The sequence below is a fragment of the Staurois parvus genome, unplaced genomic scaffold (assembly GCF_062004578.1).
Source record: "Staurois parvus isolate SC_StPar_1 unplaced genomic scaffold, SC_StPar_1.0 ptg000494l, whole genome shotgun sequence".
Taxonomy (NCBI): Eukaryota; Metazoa; Chordata; class Amphibia; order Anura; family Ranidae; genus Staurois; species Staurois parvus.
The window spans coordinates 995,330-1,006,749 of NW_028318290.1; positions in this window are offsets into that span (position 1 = coordinate 995,330).

The following is an 11,420-nucleotide window of genomic DNA, read 5'->3' on the forward strand; positions in this document are numbered from 1 at the left end:
GGAAGGGGTCGAGGCAGCACTAGTCGCAGCCAGAGGCCAGTGCTCCCGGTGTCATCCAGCGGTCGTGTCTCCACCGACAACCCTGCCGTCATCGATTGGTTGGCTCGGTCGTCTTCCTCTTCCCAGGTCACCTCTGACACCTACAGCCAACGGTCGGTGGGTACGTCAGACACAACCGTTAGTTGGCATGGCCCGGGAGCAAGCCCACTGAAATCACGTGTCCTCTACCTGCCCCTGTCCTTTGGTGTTCCCTCACCAAGCGAAGTATCGCATGCTGTGGGCTCAGCCCCACTGTACAGTGAGGAAGAGCTAACAGAGGGCGGTCAGGAACGAGGGGAGACATCCGCCTCTTCAGCAGCCAGGCGAAGAAGTACTGGCGAGGAGAGTGGCTCGGTAGCCGGTCTAGAGACAGGTCTGTCTCCTGACCCACACGCAGCCGAGGGGGCTAGTAGTGAGGCGGAGACCCTAATTGATGATGATGAGGCTGATCGCACTTGGCAGCCTCGTCGTCATCAGGCTATTGCTTCCGCATCATCAGGAGAAGAGGGTGCCAGCTTGGCAGCGAGCAAAACAGTCGGTGGGTTGCCCAGGAGGCAGCAGGGTCGCAGCAGTGTCAGTGGAGGCAAACGGCCATGGAGTAGAGCACCAGCTCCACTGCAGCCTACCACCACGGCCAGTAGTGGTGCCGGTGTGCACGGAGGAAGTAGCAGTTAGCCAGTGAGGAGTAGCGGGGGCAAAGTTTCCTACTCGGCGGTGTGGCAATTTTTCGTCAAGCCGCCCGAGGAAGTAAACGTAGCCGTATGTCGACTATGTGGCCAGAAAGTCAAGCGTGGCCAGGGGGCCCATGTTGGGACTACAGCGTTGCGTCAGCATATGCAGCGTCGCCATTCGGTGGCCTGGGAAAACCGTGATAAAGATACGGCAGTTCTGCCTGCCCCAGCCCCCGCTCCATCACCCACTCCGTTACTTGCTCCGTCACCCGACGTCAATCGCCCTCTATCAGCCAGTCAAGGCTCCAACACCTCTGCTGAGGGGAGTTGTCGCTCGTTGGCATCTTCCGCTCATTCAGATGCTCCTTCTCCTGCTACTCCTCTTCACGGATTCCGTCAGCAGTCTTTCTTGGAATCCGTTTCCAAGAGACAACAGTTTGCGAGCACGCACCCGACGGTGCAAAAGCTGAACGTTCTCCTGTCCAAGTTGCTGGTGCTGCAGTCCCTCCCTTTCCAAGTGGTGGACTCAGCACCTTTCCGAGAAATGATGGCTTGTGCCGTGCCGCGGTGGAGAGTGCCAAGCCGGCATTTCTTCGCCAAAAAGGCAGTGCCAGCCCTGCATTCACATGTAGAAGAGATGGTGGGCCAGTCTTTGAGCATGTCGGTCTCTGCCAAAGTGCACGGCAGCGCCGACGTGTGGAGCTGTAACTACGGTCAGGGACAGTACATGTCATTTACCGCCCACTGGGTGAACGTGGTGCCGGCATAGCCGCACCAGCAACTTGGACAGGTCACGCCGCTTTGCCTCCACGTTTGCACGTCCTTGGTCCGGCAAAGATGTCCGCCTCTACCACCTCTTCTTCCGCCATGTCCTCAGCCGCCACCCCCGTGCCAAGTCCCATTACCCGACCGGCATATCACATGTGCAGGGCGCAACGGTGTCACGCTGTGCTGCACCTGGTATGCCTTGGCGAACGTAGTCACACAGGGGAGGAACTTCTGAGTGTAATGAACAGAGAAATTGACAGATGGCTGTCTCCGCGCAAACTGAAAATCGGAACCATGTTGACCGACAACGGAAAGAACATGGTGTCTGCTCTGCGTCAAGGAAGGTTGTGCCATGCGCCATGCATGGCTCACGTGTTCAATCTGGTTGTCAAGCGGTTCCTAAAATCCACCATCCCACTGCAAGACATCCTTAAAATGTCACGTAAACTTTGCATGCATTTCAGCCATTCCTACACCGCAAAGCACACCCTCCTTGAGCTGCAGCGGCAGAATGGAATTCCACAGCATCGCCTGATCTGCGACGTTGCAACAAGGTGGAATTCAACCATACACATGTTAGACCGCCTTTACGAGCAGCGAAAGGCCATCACCGATTTCCTGATGTTACAAGCGGATAAAGGTACTCCCCTGTGTAACTTCGATGTCAGCCATTGGCAGCTCATGCGTGACACCTGCCGCTTGCTCAGGCCCTTTGAGGAGGCCACGCTATTCGTGAGTCGGCAGGACTATGGGATGAACGACATCATTCCTCTGTTGCACGTCCTGGGACAAATGCTGTTAACAATGGCTGGTCAGGGTGCGGTAGACGTGGCGCACAGATCTCAACGCCACATGACCCCTGTGGGGGCAGGACAGGAAGAAGAGGAGGAGGTAGAGGAGGACATTGGTGCTCAGGAATTATTGAGTGAAATGGGTGGTTTTTCCACTCAGCGGACAGGAGTGGAGGAGCAGGAGCATGTGGTAGAGGAGGAGGAGGAGACAGAGGACCCAGATGCACCGTGGCAGTATGCTGTGGAGATGGAGACAGGGAGTCCCTCGCATTCCTTGGCACAAATGGCCCATAGCATGCTCGGTTGCTTGCGTAGCGACAGCCGAATAATAACCATCAGACAGAGGGATGACTTTTGGCTGTCTACCTTGTTGGACCCTCGCTACCGTTCAAAAATGGTGGCCTTTTTCACACCTGCTGAGAGGGAGGCCAAAATAACGTACTATAAAAACCACCTATGTAGTCAGTTGGTCTCTGCCTTTCTGCGCCAACGTCCATCCTCAGACACTGTGGGCCCTGTGTGCTCGCGTTCCGCTGCCATGGCAGCAGGGGAGGGGTGGGGTGGTAGGAGCAGTGGCAGCTCCACCAGCAGCGGCTGCCTCAGTCTGCAGTCGATGATGAGTAGCTTTCTTCACCAGCGCAGTGAGGAAACTACTAACCAGCCGCAGCAGCAGCAGCATCAGGTGGACCTGGAGCAGGACCTCAAACAACAGGCTTGGGCCTACTTGGACAGCACCCTGCCAACCGAGGTAGACAATCCCCTTGACTACTGGGCAACGAAACTTGACCTTTGGCCCCAACTAGCTGAATTTGCCCTTGAAAGGCTGTCATGCCCGGCCAGTAGCGTGGCAGGAGGTATTGTAACTCCGCGGAGGACACGACTGTCCACCCAAATTGTGGAGAGACTCACGTTTGTGAAAATGAATCAGGCGTGGATTAGTCTGGATTTCAAACCACCAGTTCCTGACACAACTGACTAAATCCGCCATGAATCATGCCCCAAACATGTGCCACTTTCAGGTCTCCTCACACTGCTGCTGGGTTCCATTTTGTCATAGGGTGCTGGCAGATTACGGGCCTCCCATTGCTGCTGCCAGGCCCCTAATCTGCCATGGGCCCCTGTACCGCCTCCTCATGCTGCTGCCAGGTCCACAGTGTGTCATGGGTCCCTGTACGGCCTCCCATTGCTGCTGTCTCCATCGCCACACTCTGCCATGTGCCACTTTCAGGTCTCCTCACACTGCTGCTGGGTTCCATTTTGTCATAGGGTGCTGGCAGATTACGGGCCTCCCATTGCTGCTGCCAGGCCCCTAATCTGCCATGGGCCCCTGTACCGCCTCCTCATGCTGCTGCCAGGTCCACAGTGTGTCATGGGTCTCTGTACGGCCTCCCATTGCTGCTGTCTCCATCGCCACACTCTGCCATGTGCCACTTTCAGGTCTCCTCACACTGCTGCTGGGTTCCATTTTGTCATAGGGTGCTGGCAGATTACGGGCGTCTCCCATTGCTGCTGCCAGGCCCCTAATCTGCCATGGGCCCCTGTACCGCCTCCTCATGCTGCTGCCAGGTCCACAGTGTGTCATGGGTCCCTGTACGGCCTCCCATTGCTGCTGTCTCCATCGCCACACTCTGCCATGTGCCACTTTCAGGTCTCCTCACACTGCTGCTGGGTTCCATTTTGTCATAGGGTGCTGGCAGATTACGGGCGTCTCCCATTGCTTCTGCCAGGCCCGTAATCTGCCATGGGCCCCTGTACCACCTCCTCATGCTGCTGCCAGGTCCACAGTGTGTCATGGGTCCCTGTACGGCCTCCCATTGCTGCTGTCTCCATCGCCACACTCTGCCATGTGCCACTTTCAGGTCTCCTCACACTGCTGCTGGGTTCCATTTTGTCATAGGGTGCTGGCAGATTACGGGCGTCTCCCATTGCTGCTGCCAGGCCCCTAATCTGCCATGGGCCCCTGTACCGCCTCCTCATGCTGCTGCCAGGTCCACAGTGTGTCATGGGTCCCTGTACGGCCTCCCATTGCTGCTGTCTCCATCGCCACACTCTGCCATGTGCCACTTTCAGGTCTCCTCACACTGCTGCTGGGTTCCATTTTGTCATAGGGTGCTGTATGGCCTCCCATTGCTGCTGCCTCCACCGCCACACTGTGGCTCCACACTCTGGTTTTGGCCCCGTGACTGCCCAAATGAGTGAAGTGTGCGGTGATTCTAAGATCGACGGCACTCATCTGCATGTCATACTGACTGACAGTATTATTTCTCTTCCCCAGCAGACTCCAAGGGCATTTAAATTAAAGGTACAGTGTTCTGCACTAATATAAAGGCTCTCTGAAGCCTAGAAACACCCTTTTATAAGTTAAATTCGCAGCGAATATATTCAACTCAAATCAAATTTTTTCCACGAATTCGCCGAATCAGTCGAATCGAATTTTTGAATAATTCGCTCATCTCTAGTGGTCTCATTAGGAGCATGCCCCAACATTGTCAGGCATGCATGCAAGCATGTGGGGGCCATACAAACTACTGAGGACCATTCTGAGTTGCTGCAATTAAATTTTGGTAAAATGGACTCGCCTGCTGCATCATTTTTTCTTGATTTTTGGGGTGTCTTTGAATTCAGTTCTCTGTAGATCGATCATTTTCATTTCCATCAAACAATGGGGCATCCTTACATTCCTAACACATTACCCAGCCCATGTCAGTATAGAGATCCAGCAGGAGATTTTTCCTCATTGAGATCTGATGGGTTTTCAAAGTGTTCCTTTCATTTTTTGGAGCAGTGCGTAACATAAATGTAAGGGTTGGGTAGCTGAGATGTGAGGTGATCAGTAGAAATATGTAATTGTGAATCTAGTTTCATTCCATGTTATTACAGATAAGTGTTCAGTATTCGGTCAGAGACATATGTTCACCAATTAGCATCTGAAAGTACAGAGCAGCTTCTAGGCTAGAGGTGTCACCTGGATGCCAATACAATGTTGTCACCTATGTAGCCAGAGTTTGCCACCTTCTTGAACCTAGAAGAAGAATCCTAGTCATTTTGGCTACAAGAGTCAGCAGGAGACCTTGAGAAGGCTCTGAAAGTGTCTGTCAGCTTTGATTTATATCCACAAATCAAAGGAATGTATTTCATCTCTCATAAAAGCTAAAATATTTGTTGCAAAGAGATGAAAATACTTCCTTCTGATTGGACACACTGTAGGCTACATCTGCATGTAAAACTGTATTTGTAGCCCCTGTGGAATCCCAGAGAAACACAGGAAATGGTTATATGGTGCCTGATTGCAACAGCTGAACAGCGATTGGTTCTGTTGTGTTCGGACTAACACACTGGTGTCGGAAATTCTATCCCTGACCAAGTGATCCAAACCATTCCTGGCCCATTCAGCTCTGGGCACTTCAGAACCCAGAACATCCAATGGGCTGCTACAGGAACACCCCCCAGGGTTGATTGGCCAAGGGCTAATGTGCAGCCCACATCCATATTTCAATAAATTGAGGACCCTGAGATATGGATGGGGTGATTTGTACGGAGCCGGTTCCATGTGACTGGTGAATCGTGGACTTTCTCTGACTTGCTCCATTCACAGGATAAATCTTGCTAAAAGTTTTATTTCTGTTTTTATTCCCTTTTATTTTATTGTGAATAGCCAATTGTGTGTCTTTTTATATTGCAACTTTTTTCTTTGTACATATTTAATGCATTGCCCACTTTTGGGATATTAAATCATAAAATGAATAAGTGACTTCTGTGTACTAAGCTCGGGCTCATATCTCCGGAGAGATTGTTGTATTGTAGAGTCTATGTGCTCGGTCTAAGTTCATTGCCAATCTGTATGCAATTGTACTGCGTGTTGGCAGATTGCCTGCAGATTGTAACATAGATCTGCCAGACAGAGATCTGTGTGTGTGTGGTGGCCCAGTAGACCAGTCTGTGGACAAACTGTTGGGTGGTGGCAAGCTACCGTGTGTTGTGTGTCTAATGTGGGGGTCTGTGGACAGTGGAAGAGTGATTAACACCGAGGTTCTAGCTTGTAGGATAGCTGGAGGAATCCTAGAAGGGTGTGCCAATTGCTAGACTGCTCCTCAATCCTTAGCGTGCACCAGATTGTATATAAGATTCATATCTGCCTGTGTGTGGTCAGCCAGCTGGAGTGGAGTCTCCCTCTAGTGGTGGCCAGAGGTAGTGCGGGCTGTGAAAGGGTATCCTGGCCAGTCTTATATGCTCAAAGTCCCCCTCATTCCCTCTTTACCCCAAGTCACGGGCAGACCATGCCTTGGTTAGCTAGTCGTCGTGGGCGTGCATTTTATCCGTGACACAGTGTATAATCCATGATGTGGGACTTCTCTTGTCCTCATTACATTGGAGGACAGAAACTCTTCCATTGTGACGTTTATTCCCGAGCTCTCCCAGAATCCCTCAGCTTGGAATAATGGCCCCTGTGTCTGCAGAAACGTAGAGAATACTTCCATATACCGCGTCTCTTCATCTTGTTCATCCTTCTCGTTGGCAGAACAATGACATCTCAGCTAGACTAGAGGATGTGGGGACCACCACGGGATTATTTGGTGTTTGTAATCACCTCCCCCTTGTTCCTGCACTGAGGGGTCCCGGCTTCCATTCCTTCTCTATACACAGAACTAAATACTTCAGTTGGGGAAAAGTGTGTCCCATGCGGGTCTTGAGACCTGAAAATGACCCTTGTCTATTATTTGGTATAAAAACTCCCGTGGTTCAACCCGGGGAAACGATGAAAATATGATCTTCCTCATAGAAATTCTAACAAAAGGCAACATTTTCCATTTTAAGTCAAAAATCATTTTAAATTGTTCCCCATTCACACAGAAGCAATGTACATCCTTTGTCACTGAGCGCACTGCTAGACAAATGTTTTTATGAATAGACCCCTAAATGTCAGGAGATATAATATATTCTATTCTATTATATTGTATTATGTTATGTTAAATTATATAAAGACGGGAAGTATGGAGCAGATAAATGAACAGACCTCCTAGTAATGTCATTACCAGGCTGCAGCTAGGGGGAGCTCTAATGTTTGCCAGAGGGGTCACAATGTGGTCAGGGCTGAGATGAATATATAGGTAGTGCAGCGCTAGACAATAATATCACATAGACAAATATAATGGAATAATACAAATAAACTGATGTGAGCACATATAGAAAACTCTACAAGGATGTGATAGAAACACATAAGTGTATAGAAGTAAATAGAACCCCAATATTCCAGATGGCCTATAAAGTGCAATAGTCCTTGTGTCCCTCAATACATGCTACATGGGGGCATAAACCCCTTCATAGTGTGTGGCATGCACAACACAATAATAAAGTGTCCTTAAACGGAAATAATCAATTCATGATAATAATTATGATCTTCATGCAGATGTGCAACCAATCAGTGACAATCCTCAGTGGCTGGGGTGCCCCCTCACCTTCCTGCCCCGGCCCCACAGGGCCAATCAGCCTTGCAGTATTGCTGTTCCACAGGAAAGCTTCCTTGTTAGTAGTAATGTTGGGACTCTCTCCTCCTCTGTACCGGGGTCTCCCCTGAACTCTCCTGCTTCTCAGGGCCAATGACCTTCCAAACTCGTCCCCAATGAAGTAAGAAAATCCGATATAGTGTGAAACCTTTTATTGTTAAAATATAAAGACTTGGATCTACTCACATCTGTAGATGTTTTCACAGCATTAGTTCCACTACAGCATGGGTGTACTGCATGTGTGGATATATCTGGGTGCACCAAGATGGCGTCGACGCCGGATATGACGTCATTGAGCTGCCGCTCGAGCTCCTCCTACTGGCGTATCCCTGACTGATAGATGTCCTCTGTCATCTCACACAGACCTGTCAGAGCAGCACTCATGCTTTCCATAGCTAATTCTGGCATCTCCAGCTGTTCTCTAATAGCTCTGGTCTCGGTATTTAGCAACCCCGTGTCCTTAGAGTTCCTCTCCAGTATATCATCAATAATGTTTGTGTCATTATTTATCATGAGTGTTATTCCCCATCCCGTGTAGGTAGGGAACCATGACCACACCTTATTCCCCATCCCGTGTAGGTAGGGAACCATGACCACACCTTATTCCCCATCCCGTGTAGGTAGGGAACCATGACCACACCTTATTCCCCATCCCGTGTAGGTAGGGAACCATGACCAAACCTTATCACCCATTCCGTGTAGGTAGGGAACCATGACCACACCTTATTCCCCATCCCGTGTAGGTAGGGAACCATGACCAAACCTTATTCCCCATCCCGTGTAGGTAGGGAACCATGACCACACCTTATTCCCCATCCCGTGTAGGTAGGGAACCATGACCAAACCTTATCACCCATCCCGTGTAGGTAGGGAACCATGACCAAACCTTATTCCCCATCCCGTGTAGGTAGGGAACCATGACCACACCTTATCCCCCATCCCGTGTAGGTAGGGAACCATGACCACACCTTATTCCCCATCCCGTGTAGGTAGGGAACCATGACCACACCTTATCACCCAGCCAGTGCCATTAGTACAGTGTCAGTATATAGAATGTTTCACTGATCTCTGTATTCCTGCCACTAGTGACATCACATAGTGTCAGGGTCAGTAAGCCCCTCCCAGCCAGGGTCAGCTGGCGTTAGATTGGCCGCACACTGTCACACTCACGCTATAGGTTGCTGATCACCGCCATTACTAGTATAGTGTTTGTACGGATCAATATATTGATCATGAACAGAACTATACTAGTGCCGGCTTTGTATAGTGTCCCCAATACTCAGTGTTAGCCGGATCGGCCCGGTCACTGCCAGCACTAGTGTTCAGCCCCTCCACTGTTCTTCACAGAAGATTTGTACCAATTGTGGGCCAAGGCAATTTATACACCACAATACATGGCCGCCCCCCAAATTCAGCTCTTGTCACACAATTCACATGGATCACCGTTTATGAAATTAAAACTTTTTTGGGATGAACCCCCAACATGGACATTACAGAAAAGAATGAATTGCAGTCATGTTGGTCCGCAGACCCGATTCATCGTATGTCCGTGTTCTCTGCTGGTACATATATGTCCAACATGGACCAGCAATGTACTGGAACGTCGCTGGACTTGGACTGGTTATACCGGGAGGATGCTTGCAGCTACAGGCATCATTCTAGTGCTGGTTTATTAGCTGGTGGTCGGCTTTCATGTAAAAGTAATCCTAGTGGCCAATTAGCTGCAGAATTGTGTTTACAAACAGCGAGATGGGACATCATTATAAGTGATTTCCTATAGCAGCAAATCTGATGAGATGAATGAAGTGGTGTAAAGTGGAAGCAGTGGATGTGCAGGGAGCAGCATCTTGAGCACAAAGCACTTTATGTTGTGGATGGATTTGCACACGGTTCAGTTTCCTTCATTTATTGATAAACCCCATAAGACCAATGAAGTGGGTGTAAAGTGGAAGCAGTGGATGTGCAGAGAATAGGATTTGGAGCCCCGAGCTCTTTATCTCTGAATGTCTCCACATATTTGTAGTGTATTTGTGATGATTTCTGTGCACACACAATAGGACAGCGCTGTGACACATAATGCTCTTCTAGATGACAGGGAATCCTTCCCTTTGTTACAGCAGCAGTCCGCTAGAAGGTTTTTGTAGGTTTGGAGTTGTTACACATAGCGCAGGTTTTATCCATTTATAGTGATGACATCATTGCCCAAATCTGGGGGTCACCAGCCATTTCCACCCTTTACTCCCAGCTGGGGGGCTTTGTATCCATATACCAGATGTTCTACAGGACTAAATCTGCCATCAATGTTACTGCAAAATCAAAGGAGCCAAAACCCCTCCCCCGAGGAGTCATATATTTCTGTCCCCCTTGGTGGGAGTGGAGGTGACCCCTCTATAAGGATCTACAGTCCATACACACCCAGCACAAGGCCGGGGTCACACTACCAGATGCTTCTCGGGGCTGCAGTTCCTCTGAGCTCCACAAGGTGGGGATCTCACTTCTACCCAGACAGGAAGTCTCTATGGAAGACAGACAGGAAGTGATGTCAGGTACAGACAGGAAGTGATGTCAGGTACAGGCAGGACGTTCTATGAATGAGGAAGCAGAGAGGAGACATTCCTGGATCTGGCGGCAGAGGAGGTAATATGCAGATGAACCCCTTCAGGGGGAGGAGTTGAGGATAATATATTTGCTCCCAAAGCTGGCCTACATGGTTCAGTTTTATCGTTCAGCCAGCGGGATGACCATAAAAACTGATCTGTTTCCCCCATCCACACATTGGAGGTGGAAGGGGAATCCTCCCCGCTGCACTCTTGTATTCTGACAATGGGGGGACTCCTCTGCTCTCAGAATACACAGATCAGCACTGAAGCTATTGGCTGCACCCACTGGGGGAGTGGCTTTTATCCGGCAGTGGCCACACATGGATGGAAATGTGAGCGATCCCTGCTGAACCAGCTGAATTTCCATGGATCTATGGTCACCTTCAGTGACTTCCTCCCCTCCCCCTCATCTCCTTCATGATGGAAGTCATGCTGAGATCATCTCCCATTGGCTGAGCAATATTCTCATTTGTCTCTCAGCTCCTTCTTGCTATTCCTCGTCCTGCCTGTTGTTTCCTTGGATTGATTTTCTGTGTAGTGACCCCGGCTTGGTCTCTTGGATGCGCTCGTCTGTTGCTTGCCCTGACCTTTCTCCTGATTCCTGGATCTCCTCCTCATCTCTCCTCCATATCCTCTTACACAGCTTTTCTCCACACCTGCAGTGACCCTGGGGGGAGGAAACTTGGCACCAGCACGCCGCCAAATCCATCCCCACCACCCAATGTCCCTCCATCCAGAGTCAGAGAATTCTATGACATCACACTGACCTCACAGCTCCTCCTCCCAATGTCCCTCCATCCGGAGTCAGAGAATCCTATGACATCACAATGACCTCACAGCTCCTCCTCCCAATGTCCCTCCATCCAGAGTCAGAGAATCCTATGACATCACACTGACCTTACAGCTCCTCCTCCCAATGTCCCTCCAACCAGAGTCAGAGAATCCTATGACATCATACCAGGGGTGGACTGACCATTCGGAAACTCGTGCACTGCCCGAGGGCCCAGGGTCAGTTGGGGGCCCCATGAGATGCCCATTGTACCTTTT